This window comes from Theropithecus gelada, chromosome 4 (genome assembly GCF_003255815.1).
Source record: "Theropithecus gelada isolate Dixy chromosome 4, Tgel_1.0, whole genome shotgun sequence".
Lineage (NCBI taxonomy): Eukaryota > Metazoa > Chordata > Mammalia > Primates > Cercopithecidae > Theropithecus > Theropithecus gelada.
Window position 1 is genome coordinate 29608543 of NC_037671.1, and position 13803 is coordinate 29622345.

Sequence of the window (13803 nt, forward strand, 5' to 3'; positions counted from 1 at the left end):
ATTTTTGTATTTTTAGTAGAGACGGGGTTGAAACCCCCACTTGTTGGCCAGGTTAGTCTTGAACTCCTGACCTCAGGTGATCCGCCCCCTTGGCCTCCCAAAGTGCTGGGATTACAGGCGTGAAGCCACCACGTCCGGCCTTAGTTTTGCTTTCCATATTTTTAACCATTTATTTATTTGAGACGGAATTTTGCTCTTGTTGCCCAGGCTGGAGTGCAATGGCACGATCTCGGCTCACTGCAACCTCTGCCTCCTGGGTTCAAGCGATTCTCCTACCTCAGCCTCCCAAGTAGCTGGGATTACAAGCATGTGCCACCACGCCTGGCTAATTTTTTGTTGTTGTTGTTCCTGTATTTTTAGTTGAGATGGGTTTTCACCATGCTGGCTACGCTTGTCTCGAAGTCCTGACTTCACCTGATCCACCCGCCTCGGCCTCCCAAAATGGTGGGATTACAGGTGTGAGCCACTGTGCCCGGACATTTTCAACCTTTTATAAAACTATCTAGCCAGGGCAACATAATAACAAAAAAATAAAAAACAGCCAGGCCAGCTGACGTGTGCCTGTAGTTCTAGCTACTGTAATCCTTGCTCCTGTACTCCTCCTTGGGGAGTTCGAGGCTGCAGTGAGCCAGCATCATGCCGCTGCTCTCTAGCGTGGGCAACAGAGCCAGATCCCGTCTCAAAAAATACATATATTGTTTCTAAATTGGACTTTTCCTCTCCCACTTCTCTTTCTTTAGAGGGCAATTCTAATTTTCATTGAGGAACTAAGCTGGGATTTGTCATGAGGCCTACAGACTGCAGTTAAAATAACTACTTTATTAGAGGCCTCAGCTTCTCTATTTTATTATTTTTAAAATTTTTTATTCTTTTTGTAAAAAATGGAATGCTTTGGTCGGGCACGGTGGGTCACGCCTGTCATCCCAGCCCTTTGGGAGACTTGAGGCGAATGGATCGCCTGAGGTCAGGAGTTCAAGACCAGCCTGGCCAACATGGTGAAACCCCGTCTCTACTAAAAATACAAAAATTAGCCGGGTATGGCGGCAGGCGCCTTTAATCTCAGCTCCTCGGGAGGCTGAGGCAGGAGAGTTGCTTGAACCCGGGAGGCGGAGGTTGCAGTGAGCCAAGATCTCGCCACTGCACTCCAACCTGGGCGACAAGGGCGAGACTTTGTCTCAAAAAAAAAAAAAAAAAAAGAACGCTTCACAAATTTGCCTGTCATCCTTGTGCAAAGGCCGTGCTAATCTTCTCTGCATTGTTCCAGTTTTAGTGTAAGTGCTTGCCGAAGGGAGCACAGCTCTGTCCATTTTATTTCATGTTTCTTGGGCTCACTGCCCCATTATGGTGTAAGCCCTTCGATGGTGGAGCTTCTTCTGTATGTTTACTGTTGGATCACCAGCACCTAGAACTCTGCCTGGCACATAGTGGGTACCCACTAAATATTTCCGGTATGTTGGATGAATGAATTGCCTCTCTCCTTTCTTGTCTCCAAAGTTGGTATCCACCAGTATACTACCCTGTGAAAACAGCAGAGGTGACTGCATTTTAGAGGCCTTGCAGAGGACTTATTAAACACTTACTGTGGGATTCTATCCCCATAACTTCTTAATTTGCTTATTTATATTTTTAAAATCAACAAATAAAGATATATATATATTTGTGATGTACGAAATGATGTTTTGTTCTATGTGTACATTGTGGGAAGGCTAAATCAAGCTAATTAACATATCCATTACATCACATACTTATCTTTTTCTTTTTGTGGCGAGAACATTTAAAATCCACTCTCTTAGCAATTTTCAAGTATTCAATAACGTTGTTATTAACTGTAGTCACCATGTTGGACATAGCACAACTTCTGAATTGGTAGGCCTGGGAAGAACAGAATTTGCCTCTAATTGATTCCCTGGAGATGGGAATTTAATGCTTAATTTAAGGGATTAAGCATTGTATTCGATCAATTGAACTCACGATGAAACTATTATAGATGTCTAAGAAAGCTGTTTCTAATGTCCACAGAAGCAAAATGACTTATCTAAGATTTTCCAGGTAGTTAGTGACCAGTTCTAGTGCTGTCTGAAATTCGTATTCAGGTCCCCTGACTTCCAGTCAGTGATATTCCGACCCATGGCATCCTGACTGCTAACCCTTGCTAAGAACATTTGAAGTAGGTCACCTCTGACCTTTGTTTATGTTTAGAAAAGTTGTGCTAGAGGCCTTCTATCAAGTACGCGCTGCACCGGGTTTAGTAAAATACATAAGCTACTCCCCATTTTTGTTGCTCTTGTTTTTGCTTCGGCGTTTTAAAGTTTTTATTACAGTATAACATCCACACCGAAAGTACACAAATCCTCCATAGACTCCGACCGAGAGGCAAGACAAGCCAGCCTACCCACGCTCCCCGCCCCCTCCACCCGCCCCGCCAACAGTAACCACGTGCTGGGAGATTTGCAGCAGAACGCAAAGAGGAGGGACCAGCGAGTACCTTGTTCCAGCAAAAAACTGGAGTAAGCCTAAAACTTCCTGGGAGTTCAGTGTAAATTTAAGCCAGGTAGTTTAGCAATGTCGAGTTCAACAGGATTGCCATTATTTTAACTAGAATTCAGTTGAGAGTAGGGCGCGATCGGGCGATCGCCGTCTTCTGCAGTAGTCACTCGGCCCTGAGCTTGCTCAAGCCCGCCCCTCGCTCCGCCCCGCCCCGCTGCTCCCCGCCCCGCCCGCCGCCGCCCTCCCCGCGCAGCCTGCGAGCGACTCGGCGTTCCCTCGGGAGGCGCCGCTCTGTGGCCCAGACAACCAGTCCTATGCAGTGCTTCAACTCTGAATCGACGTCCGAGGCAGTTCGTGGAGTGGCGGCTTACCCTTTAACCCAGTAATGCCCATATCTTGAGAAAAAGAGAAACAAGGGGGTGGGCAGGGGTGGGGACTGAGGGGGCAGGTGGAGGGGGAACGAATAGGGTTTAGATAGAGACAGAAATGAGTGCTGAGCAGAGACTACAACAAGGCAGTCAGGATGGCCGAGCGGTCTAAGGCGCTGCGTTCAGGTCGCAGTCTCCCCTGGAGGCGTGGGTTCGAATCCCACTCCTGACAGTTACTGCTTTTAGTTTCTCGAGTATAAGTGTACGGTACGTTTTCCTACCTGCTCTTTTAAAAAATAAATTTTCCGAGTTCCGGAATAAAAGCGCTCTGTTTTTATTAGCCACTGCAAGGACAGCAAAAAGTACTCTGTACTCAGAAAATAATTTCAGAACCTACTGGTGTTTTGAAATCTCACGTCCTTTCCCTGTTTCTCCTCTGTCTCTAGTTGTCTTTCCCTCTCCCTCCTTCACATGCAGAGTTGAATGAATGTTACTCTTCAGTTCATGGCTCATTATCATTACTGTAGGGCTCTTCTTTATTTAGTTATAGATTTCTTTTTAATTCCCTTTCCTCAGTCTCATTCCCCACCTCATCCTGACTCCCCATAAGAAATCACTGCAAGAGTTCCGGTCCGGCAGAGAGCGCGGAGAGACGCTGAGCGCGGCCCCGCTCCTCCTGGGCCCCCCAGGCCCTCCGGCCCCGGGTCGGCGGGTGAGCTAGGGGACCCCGGGACAGGCCGCGCCCTCTGCCCTGCAGATACGGGAGGCCTCTGCTGTGACTGGGCCCAGGCCTTGAAGCGGCGTTGAACCTCTCTTCTCCACCCTACCTCGGTGACTGATGGCGGCGTTGGCCTCTCCCAGCCCGTACCCCGCCGGCCGTCGGGTCTCCCTGCCCAAGCCTGCCGGGCGTGGCGGCGGGAGTGCCGGGCCGGGGAGCATGCCGGCCGCTCGAACGCTGCGCAGCGGAGGCTGTTACGGCGTGGAGGGCCCGGGAAGGCGGCCTAGGGACGCAGGCAGGCTCGGCCGCCTCTTTAGGCCACGGAACCGCCAGATCTGGGTCCCGGGTGACGTCTCTGTCGCCGTTGGGCGAGACCTACCTAGTCCTGACGACAACGGACAAAGGCCTTAACGGGCCTGCGAGGTGAGCGAAGTCCCGAACGACAACGGGTGGAACGGTTAGCGGATATCGGGCGGTTGGTCTTCGTACTACCAGACCTCGCTGTCGGAAGAGAGAAATGGTAGAATGACAGGCCACGTTTGGCCCATTGGAAATGCCCACCACCCTCTGGGAAGATTTACTGGCCGTTATGGAAGGCCTGTGTATATAATATGAAAAAGCTGCTCTCAACTCCACCCTAACCTTTTAATAGAAAACATTTGTCACATCTAGCCCTTCTAGATGGAAAGAGGTTGCGGACGTATGATAGAGTTAGAAAGTCACACATCTTGTAAATTCTCATTTATTTAAAAGAAATCGTAGAAAATACATGTCTTCTGGAAATGACTTTTGGAAATGGAGTTGTTAGACGGCCTCTGGAAGCGATACGTCCACGTTTGTTCAGTGGGTTAGATGACATGGAGCTGGAAGACCCGAAAAGGAAGAAAAGAAGGTTCTATGCTAGACTGGTCATATTTAGAAGATATTTTCATATTCTATCCAGTATTTTGTGTGCATTTTATTCCTCACTACAGTGTATATAGTTGACAATGCTAAGCTTTTTGAAATGTCTATTATTTTTAGATATTCTGAAGTGTCTGATATATGTTAGAATTAGAGGTAGTAAAATCACATTTTGTAAATATCTTTCTGTTACAATTCATAGAAATGTTGTTTTTTGGGGGAATGGCCAAATCACCTCTTGAGTAATACTCATTGTGTTTGTGCAGTGGTTCAGGGGAACAGAGAGGAGGGGAGGTGCAGAGAGCTGTATGCCATCCTACTTACAGTGAGGCAGGATGAATCACTATGTCTGTGCATTTTATTTTACTTATCTGTGTGTATAGTATACATAAAGGACAAATGAGTCCTAATTTACAACATCTAGTCTTTCTGGATGTTAAAGAGGTTGCCAGTGTATGACAAAAGTAGAGTTTGTAAACTAATATATTTTGTACATTTTGTTTTACAAGTCCTAGGAAAGATTGTCTTATGAAAATTTGAGCATTCTTGCCCACTGGGTTGATAGAGATAGGAAGGGTTATAGGCCAGAATGTTCACATTTGGAAGACTCTTTCATATTATAACTGTTGTTACATGTTTGCAGTTTATTCAAGACTGCTGTGTACATAGTGGACAAATTAACTCCTTACTTGAAACATCTAGTCTATCTAGATGTTTAGAAGTGCCTGGTGTATGTTAAATGTAGAGGCAGTAAAATACCACTTTGTAAATATCTTTTTGCTAAAATTCACAGGAAATGCTTTTGGAAATTGAATTGCGAAGCCACCTTTGTAAGCAGTATAGTACTGTCTATACTTGTTCAATGGTTTAGAGGAGGTGGGAGGAAAGAAATTGCAAAAGATAATATGCTGGTGTGTTCATACTTGGACATTTTCAGACACCATTTTTCTGTATGTTTTGTGTGTTTTGTTTTGCTGTGTATATAGTGTATATAATGGACAAATAGTCCTAATGTTTCAACATCTAGTCTCTTGGTGTTAAAGAGGTTGCCAGTGTATGACAAAGTAGTAAAATTAGCATATTTTGTATACTTTGTGTTGAAATTCATAGGGAAACTTGTCTTCTGTAATTGACTTTTGCATAGGAATTTGTTCAACAATCTCTAAGCATTACACGTGCCTGTACTTGTCCACTGGATTGAAGGCAGAGAAGGAAGAGTAGAGGGAATGATTCAAGGCCGAAATGGTCACATTTAGAAGATAGCTCAGATGATAACCATTGTTATGTGTGTGCAGTTTTATTTAACAGTGCTGTGTACGTGGTAGACAAGTTATGAAATGTCTAGTCTTTAGATATTTGGAAGTGCTTGATGTATTTTAAAGTAGTATTAGAATAACACTTTTTGTAAATAGCTTTTAAAAACTGATGGGAAATGCTGTTTGGAAGTGGAATTGTTGAACCACGTGGGAGGTGGGAGGGAAGAAATTGCAAAAGGTTTTGCCATTGTTTATTAGAACATTTCAGCTTAATCCATTGCCTATATGTTACATGCATTTCATTTAACTTTGCTATACTGTATATATTGTGTATATACTGGACAAATGAGTCCTGATTTTATAATATCTAGTCTGTAGCTATTAAATAGGTTGCCAATGTATGACAAAAGTAGAGTTAGTAAACGCATTTTGTACATTTTGTTAAAATTCATAGAGAGGCTGTCTTCTAAAAAGGACTTTTGGAAGTGAAATAACGTCAGCTTGAAGTGACACATGTGCCTATATCCACCAGTTTGGTGGTGGAGAGGAGTTGGAAGGAATGAAGGGTTCTAGACCAGAATGTTCCTATTTAGGAAACACTTTCACATATAACCATTGTTACATGTGTGTAGTTTATTCCGTAGTGCTATGTATATAGTGGACAAACTTAAGTCCTTATTTGAAACATCTCGTCTTTCTAGATGTTTAGAAGTGCACAAAGTATGTTAAAAGTAGATGTAAATAACACGTTTTGTAGTTATCCTTTTGATATGAAATATTGTCTTGGAAATTGAACAATTCTCTGAGAAGTACACATTATGATATTTGTGCTGGTTCAGGGTAAAGGAGGAGCACAAAGTACAAAGGGCTTTCTACTGGTGTCCAGTGTGTTTATGATGAGGCACATTGACCATTGTCCCTTAGGTCTGCATTTTTATTTACTGTGCTGTGTATATAGTGTATATAAGCAGACGTAAGAGTCCTAATTTACATTTAGTCGATGTTAAAGATGTTGCCAGTGTATGACAAAAGTAAAGTTAGTAAACGAATACATTGAGTACACTTTGTGTTAAAATTCATAGGGAACATTTCTTAAAAACAGAAGTGAAATTGTTAAAATCCACCCTAAGCATTACAGATGGCTTATAGCTGTCAACAGGGTTGGTAGAGGTCAGAAAGGGAAGTGTTCTAGGCCAGAATGTTCCTATTTAGAAGATACTCAAATTATAGTCTATGTTATGTATATATACCATTTATTCAATGCTACTGTATATATAATGGAAAACTTCAGTGCAGTTTGAAACACCTAGCCTTTCTAGGTGTTTAAAAGTGCACAACAGCCAGGTGCAGTGGCTCACACCTGTAATCCTGGCACTTTGGGAGGCCTAGGCAGGCGGATCACAAAGTCAAGGGATTGAGACCATCCTGGCCAACACGGTGAAACCCCATCTCTACAAAAATTAGCTGGTCATGGTAGCGCGTACCTGTAGTCCCAGCTACCTGGGAGGCTGAGGCAGGAGAATCGCTTGAACCCGGGAGGCAGAGGTTGCAGTGGGCGGAGATCATGCCACTGTATTATCCAGCCTGGCAACAGAGCAAGACTCTGTCTCAAAAAAACAAAACAAAACAAAAAAAACGGTGCACAGCATGGGTTAAAAGTAGAGGGCTAAAGTAACACGCCTCTAAGCATTTGTTTTCAGTACTTCTAGGAGTGGTTGCATTTGGGAATGGAATTGTTAAAACTTGATGCTTAGGAGTGTATGCTGACTATTCATTGGGTGGTGAAGTAGAGGAGGGGAGGAGGTATGCAGGGAGAAGTGTTCTGTGCCCCTGAGTTAGATTAGTTCAGATAGTCTAACCATTGTTCTATATGTGCATTTTAGTTAATATTGTGTATTAAAGGATAAACAACTCTTAATGCTCAAAGTATGTTAAAAATAGGTGTAGTGAATCCGTCCCTTTGGGAATGTCCTTCTGTTAGTTTTTAGGAAAGCCTGTCTTCTGGGAGTGACCTTTATTAGTCCACCTCTTGGAGCTAGACGTCCTGTACTTAGTTACTGGGGATGGTGGAAGAGGGAGAAGAGGAAGGGTGAAGGGAAGGGCTCTTTGCTAGTATCTCCATATCTAGAAGATGGTTTTAGATGATAACCACAGGTCTACATGAGTATTTTTAGTAAAGTGCCTGTGTTTATTGTGGACAAAGTTTATTATTTTGCAACATCTAACCTTTATGAATGTCTGAGGTGACAACATATGATAAAAACTAGAGCTAGTGGGCCGGGTACGGTGGCTCACGCCTGTAATCCCAACACTTTGGGAGGCCGAGGCAGGTGGATCACAAGGTTAAGAGATCGAGACCATCCTGGCCAACGTGCCGAAACCCCGTTTCTACTAAAAATACAAAAATTAGCTGGGCGTGGTGGCGCGCACCTGTGGTCCCCGCTACTCAGAAGGCTGAGGCAGGAGAATCGCTTGAACCTGGGAGGCGGATGTTGCAATGAGCCGAGATCGCGCCACTGCACTCCAGCCTGGGCAACAGAGTGAGACTCCATCTCAAAAAAAAAAAAAACCAAAAACTAGAGCTAGTGAATTAGCCAATTTGTAAACACCTTTGTTATAATTGATAGAAAAGATGCATCTTGGACATGGAATTGTTAAACCACCTCTGAGGAGTATATGTCAGGACTTGTTCATTAGGTTGGCAGCAGAGGGGCAGAAGGAAGTATACAGGGAGAGAGAGATGTATGCAGATGTGTCCGTATGTGTCCTTATTTACATTTTGATGATAGCCATTGATGTATGCATCTCTTTTGGCTGTACTATAGGAATACATTAAGTAAGTTAATGGAAATATACCTTGCTTATATTATAATGGTATAGCTCTGCTAATGAATTCTTTTAGAAACATTATATTTAGTGTATTCTGTTGCTGTATGTTTCATTTTAAATTGAGCATTAAGGGAATGCAGCATTTAAATCAGAACTCTGCCAATGCTTTTATCTAGAGGCATGTTTTTATCTAGAGGCATTTTTGTCTTCTATGAAATTTTTGTCCCAAGACAGGCAGGATTACATTTTTTTTTTTTAACAGATTGAGTTGGTGTAGTGTATTCTTGGTTATCAAAATACTCGCATAGCTTTGGGATCTTGAAAAATATTCATGATGTGTGAAAAATCATGATACATACTGTACGATCTCAGTCCCGTAAGATTGGATGTTGTGCCTACACACGCAAAGGACCTAGAAGAACATGTCAAACAATAAACTGCTTGTGATTGTGAATGACTTTGTTCTTTGCTTCTTGTGGTTTTCAGTTTCCTATAATGCACATATTAACATATTAACTTTTAAAAATACAGGTTGTTTTAAAAGCCTGTTTAAAAGAAAAAAGAAATCACTGGAAAAGGCATCCTTTTCTTTGTATATGCTTTTGTAGAACAGTTATGATTGGTTTGGGTGAATGTGTTTTTAATTTACATAAGTGGTACTATGTCATAGATCTCTTTCTTATTCCATTAGTACTGCAGTTTTGAGTTATGTTGCTGCGTGTACATCTAAACCAATTATTTTAATTGCTGCATAGAGGTCTGCAATGTGAAGTCACCTACTCTCCCACTTTGCCACTACAAATAAGGGTTCCATCAATGAACATCTTCGTACATTTCAATTATGAGGCTGTGTAAGATTTTCCTTGAGATACAGCAGGAACACATTGCAGGTCATGAGATCTGACAATCTACTAATTTTGCAGTTCAGAACAGGACCTGGGACCCAGGGAGCATGATGTAGACACACAGAAGTTCATGTTTAATGACATCTCCAGAAATATTCCTCAAATTCAAGTTTCCTGATGTTCAGCCTGATTATCTTGAGCATTAATAGCTACCATTAGAAACATGAATAGGCAATGTTTCTATTTTGAGCTCATAATTTACTGCAAAGCTTCAATCAAAAACCTCAGATGACTGGAATTTTCTCTTCATCATTCCTTTTTAAAAAAGAAATTCAATCTGATTACCAAGTTACCAAAGCAGAATATAGAGTGAATCTGTTTTATGATCATTGATATTCAAAATTTTTCTGCTAAAATTTCTCTCCTAAAACTCTCAAAATTCACAAAAAGATTCAAGCATGCACTAAAAGAAAAATGAATTGATATGTGTTAGAAAGATCATCATCAACAAGGCTAGAAAAGAATAAAGTTCCCCCTTATTGCCCAAGTATTCACTCCACATATTCACTCCATTTCTGCCTACCCTGACATTCTGATCAAACATGGCTTTGAATCCCTCCTTCAGAGGTGGCAACATAAGACAGAGGAAGAAATGGCAAATAGGTGTACCACCTAGGGTAGCAGAAAAAACACTTAAAGGTGCTTGGAAGGCCAGCAGATTAGTCGAATTCAATTCAGGCTGCCTAGGCCCATCTCTGGATGCTGCCACTTGTCACCTACTTACCTTCCAGGAAAGTGACTTTGCATCCTTGTGCCTCAGTGCCCTTCTCTTTAAAACAGAGGAAATAATTGCACCTTTCCTTATAACTATGCAGTAAGGATTACATGACTTGGAATATGTAAAAAGCTTAGAAGAGTATCTGGCAAATAACAAATGCCTGGTACATTGTATTTTTTTTTTTTCATAATTGAGTACCTGCTTGTATTAGGGTCCTTCAGAAATACCAAACTAATAGTCTATCTATCTATTAACTATGTATGTATGTATGTATCTATCTATCTATCTATCTATGCCTGTCTATCGAGAGAGAGACAGTAATTTATGATAAAGAATTGGTTCACACAATTATGGAGGAGGCTGAGAAGTCCCACAATCTGCCATTTGCTAGCTGGAGTCCCAGAAAAGCAGGTCGTATAATTCAGTCTGGATCTGAAGGCCCGAAAGCCCCAGGAGTCAGTGATGTAAATCCCAATCCCAATCCAAGAGCAGGAGGAAAAAAATGAGATGTCAAGCAGTGGGATAAGGGGAGAAGGGGCGAATTCCTCCTTCCTCAACCTTTGTTCTATTAAGGCCCTCAGCGAATGGGAGGGATCATACCAGGGAGGGCAATCTAGTTTACTGAGTCCCGATTCAAATGATAATCTCATCCAGAAACACCCTGAGATAAGTTCTCGCTCTGTCACCTAGGCTAGAGTGCAGTGGCGCAACCAGGGCTCACTGCAGCCTCGATCTTCTGGGCTTAAGCATTCCTCCCACCTCAGTCTCATGAGTAGCTGGGACTACAGGTGTGTACCACCACACCTAGCTAATTTTTTTTTTTTTTTTTTTGTAGCGACATGAGGGTCTCACTATGTTGACCAGGCTGGTCTCAAACTCCTGGGCTCAAGCGATCCTCCTATCTTGGCCTCCTCCCAAAGTGCTGGGAGTACGGGCATGAGCCACCAAGCCCAGCCAGAAACAATGTGTAATCTGAGTATCTAATGGACCACTCTAATTGACACATAATATTAATCAACACACTGCTGTTGGCCAGGCCCTGTGCTGGTCTCTGGAGATACAACAGTGAAGAAGACAGGCACAGCCCCTGCCTTGAGAAGTAAACAGGCTAGCTCAGATAGATATGAAGCAAGTAGATGAGCATTGCTGCTTAGAATGCAATGGGAAACACAGTCCCTTCTAGTTCCACCTGCCCATAGGAGAACCTCAGCAGCCGAGCTAGAGGCCCTACTTAATCCACAACTTGTAAATTCAAATGCTATCCAAACTGCTTCGGTAAGGCATTGTCTTTTTAAAAGAAAGCATGAAACACCTGACACTTATCAACTGCCAAGTCCAATGTTCTCTAGCTATCTCCAGACAAAAAACAGTTTTAAGACTTGCACATACCCTCACCTAACTACCTTCCACTTATCTGAACTGCGCATTCTCTTCCTCACCTTTAGTTACACAGTATTTCCTTTGCCCAGAGCGTCTATTCCACTCCTTCTCCCACATCTACCCTCTTGCCTTGATAAGTTCTATGTCTCCCTCGTGGCTCAGTGCGGGTATCACTTCTTCCATAAAGTCTTCCTTCCACCTTCGCCCAATCAAGGTTTTTGTTTGTTTTCCTGCTTTGTTTTGAATTTTTCAGCCTCAACCTCCTGAGCTCCAGAGATCCTTCCGCTTCAGCCTCCCGAGTAGCTAGGGCTACAGGTACACACCATTATGCCAGGCTAATTTATTTTATTTTATGTAGAGATGGTGTCTTGCTGTGGACTATGTTGCCCAAGCTAGTCGTGAGCTCCTGGCTTCAAGTGATCCTCCTACCTTAGCATCCCAAAGTGCTGAGACTACAGAGGTGATCCCCACTGCACCCAGCCCCAACACAGGTTTGTTTCCAAATGTAACTGCAGGCCTGAGCAGTGGCCCACGCCTGTAATCCCAACACTCTGGAAGACCTAGGCCAGAGTATGGCTGGAGCCCAGGAGTTGGAGAAGAGCCTGGACAATATTATGAAACCTTATCTCTATAAACAAAACACAAAAATCACCTGGACGTGGTGGCAAACACGTAGTGGCACACACCGGTAGGCCTAGCTATTCAGGAGACTGAAGCAGGAGGATTTCTTGAGACCAGGAGTTCAAGACTGCAGTGAGTTAGGATTGTGCTATTGCACCTGAGCCTGGGCAACTGACCCAAACCCTGTCCCTAAAAAATAAATAAATAAATAAGCAAATGTGGGGCTGAGTGTAGTGGCTCATGCCTGTAATCCCAGCACTTTGGGAGGCCGAGGCAGGTGGATCACTTGAGGTCAGGAGTTCGAGACCAGCCTGGCCAACATGGGGAAGCCCGTCTCTACTAAAAATACAAAAAGTAGCCGGGCGTGGTGGTGGGTGCCTGTAGTACCAGCTACTCAGGAGGCTGAGGCAGGAGAATCGCTTGAACCTGGGAGACAGAGGTTGCAGTGAGTCGAGATCACGCCATTGCACTCCAGCCTGGGCAACAGAGAGAGACTCCATCTCTAAATAAATAAACAAATAAATAAGCAAATGTGGCTCAAAGCACCCTGTACTCCCAATGGTATTACATCCCACTATACTATAACTGCCATTAAATTGTTTTCCCCTCCCATTAGCCTCTTCACCCATGTGTGATCAGCATGGTAACTGCCACATAATTGGTCATTGACAAATAGCCACTCACTAGACAAACAAGCATCTGATTGCAAACCGTTTCCACTTTTACATATAAATTGTTTCCATGGTTTATCCATTTATGGAGAGCTAGGAAGACATAGGCTTTTGGGAAAGATGGTGAGACTCATCACCTGGAATATTCAATAGCTTCAGTAGCCAGTACCACTACTGCCAACTCAGTAGTACAGACCATGCAATCTGTTGAGGGCCACTTGGCTACAAGCCTCCTATGAAGGTATTTCTGGAGCTGACAGAGCAGGAGAGTGGAAATGAGGCAGGGTTGGTAAGGGAATGAATTAGTGATTTAGTGTTGACATCTGCACCAGTGATCCAGCCTGTCTTATCATTTGAGGGAAGTTTGTATCTGGGCCTAGGGAAAAAGAACAGAAGATGGAAGGCTCTAGTGAAAAAAAAAAAAGAGTCTGCCTTTCCATTGCTGCTTGATGTTTGTAAAGAAAATTGGGGAATTGGCCGGGTGCGGTGGCTCAGGCCTGTAATCCCAGCACTTTGGGAGGCCAAGGAGGGCAGATCACTTGAGGTCAGGAGTTCGAGACCAGCCTGACCAACATGGTGAAACCCCATCTCTACCAAAAATACAAAAATTATCTGGGCATGATGGTGGGTGCCTGTAATCCCAACTACTCAGGTGGCTGAGGCAGGAGAATCACTTGAACCCTAGAGGCAGAGTTTGCAGTGAGCCGAGATCACACCATTGCATTCCAGCCTGGGTGACAGAGCGAGGCTCGGTCTCAAAAAAAAAAACCACAAAAAAGAAAAGTGGGGAATTAAGCTGCGGAATGGGAGTAGAAAGTCTCCATAAAAGTAGAGTTGCTTCTGAGCTGTTCCTCCAAGTGTTGGGATTTTGTCTCCAGAGCTAGAACAGGAAATCATATTTCAAGCTTTGACAATCTACAGAAAATAATATGCTCTGAAGGCAAAAG

The 13803-nt window shown here is 43.4% G+C and overlaps 1 long non-coding RNA gene and 2 other non-coding genes across 3 annotated transcripts; 2 read left to right on the forward strand and 1 right to left on the reverse strand.

The window, feature by feature from the left end:
- Nucleotides 1-1187: 1187 nt before the first annotated feature.
- LOC112623878 lies at nt 1188-1295 on the reverse strand. The gene has a single exon (XR_003119237.1). It is a non-coding gene; the product is annotated as a U6 spliceosomal RNA (small nuclear RNA).
- A 1709-nt stretch (nt 1296-3004) lies between these two features.
- Nucleotides 3005-3087, forward strand: TRNAL-CAG. The gene has a single exon. It is a non-coding gene; the product is annotated as a tRNA-Leu (tRNA).
- A 138-nt stretch (nt 3088-3225) lies between these two features.
- On the forward strand, nt 3226-6144 carry LOC112623124. Its single transcript, XR_003119091.1, has one exon. It is a non-coding gene; the product is annotated as an uncharacterized LOC112623124 (long non-coding RNA).
- The last annotated feature ends 7659 nt before the right edge of the window (nt 6145-13803 follow it).